This window comes from Arachis ipaensis, chromosome B7 (genome assembly GCF_059453495.1).
Source record: "Arachis ipaensis isolate K30076 ecotype BB chromosome B7, ASM5945349v1, whole genome shotgun sequence".
Lineage (NCBI taxonomy): Eukaryota > Viridiplantae > Streptophyta > Magnoliopsida > Fabales > Fabaceae > Arachis > Arachis ipaensis.
In genome coordinates, this window is record NC_142442.1 from 103,486,741 (window position 1) to 103,487,714 (window position 974).

The following is a 974-nucleotide window of genomic DNA, read 5'->3' on the forward strand; positions in this document are numbered from 1 at the left end:
CGATCGCGTAGATTAAGTCATTCTGCCTTAGAAAATCTGAAACTACTCAACACACTAATCACGGCATCGAATGAAAATAAAGGTAATTAAAATAATTAATATTAAAGCTTAGGAAACATGTTTTTCACATACATCACATAATAAGGAAGGGAAAGTAAAACCATACAATTAATATGAATAAGTGGGTGAAGGATTGAATAAATCACTCAAACTAAGCACAAAATAGCTCATGAAATATGGGTTTATCAACGCTGTTCCTCGATGCACGCGGACGTGCCATGTATACGTACTCGTGGTTTGGAAAATCATCATTTGCGCGTAAGTGCCTTGTACGCATGCGCGTCACTTGTGAACGTAGCGTTCTTGGCCTGAGAGCGCTTCTTCCTTGGTAAGTCATGGGCCACGCTTTTAAAAGCGTGACCTAAGGCTCCAAACGTGCTCAAACTTCAAAAATATGTCTAAAATTATTCCTTTGAGCTTATTTTGTGCCTTCTGCTTCTTTTCCTTCATCTTTTCACCTACCATCAACCAAACAGATACATCAAAGCCTTGGCATAATCATCAAATCTTGCATCATTCATATTATCAACTAAATCTTGCAAGAAATCTAATAAAAATGCATAAAATTAGAAATGTTTGATTGAATCAAGACAAGCATAAAATTATCACTCAAACACTTATTTGTTGCCTAAAAATGTATAAAAACCAAATAAAAACTAATGAAATAGGCTTGTGAAACTAGCCTAAGATGACTTGTCATCACAACCCCAAACTTAAATCTTGCTTGTCCCCAAGCAAGCAGTAAAGCATAAGGAAAATTAATGGAAGCAGAGAAGTGTCTAAGCCCTTTATTGGAAGACATTGAATACTGATTAATGGTTTTTCATGCATGGTATCTTATAGATTTTTATTCAGTGACTGAGACATCAACACTCCTCTGGATCCTTACTTGAATTACATAAAAAATGAGACTT